Below are 404 nucleotides of genomic sequence, written 5' to 3'. Positions count from 1 at the left end.
GTCATCCCACTTCCTCTTCTGTCCCTGAGCAGGTTTGCCACCTCTGCTCGGAACCGGCTGTGGCTGGGTCTTCTTCGGCTGCGCCGACGGACTAGGAATCACCCCGTGGCTCCTCAACTCGTCCTCGATCCCTGCCGCCACCTCAACCAGCTCCACACGCGATGCATAGGCCCGCACCTTGCACGGCACCCTCATGTCGGGGCTGAGACCCTTCATGAACCGACGCACCTGCATCAGCTCAGGATCTCCTGCACGCCCCGAGTACACCAAGAGTCGGCTGAACTCCGAGTCGTACTCCCGCACTGACCGCTCGCCCTGAGTCAACGCAAGGAACTGCGACTCCATCCGATCCAGTGCCTCCGCCGGAAAATACTTGGCATTAAACTCTGCCAAGAAATCTCCCC

Source organism: Capsella rubella, unplaced genomic scaffold (assembly GCF_000375325.1).
Source record: "Capsella rubella cultivar Monte Gargano unplaced genomic scaffold, Caprub1_0 scaffold_1, whole genome shotgun sequence".
Lineage (NCBI taxonomy): Eukaryota > Viridiplantae > Streptophyta > Magnoliopsida > Brassicales > Brassicaceae > Capsella > Capsella rubella.
This window is presented reverse-complemented; position numbering follows the sequence as displayed.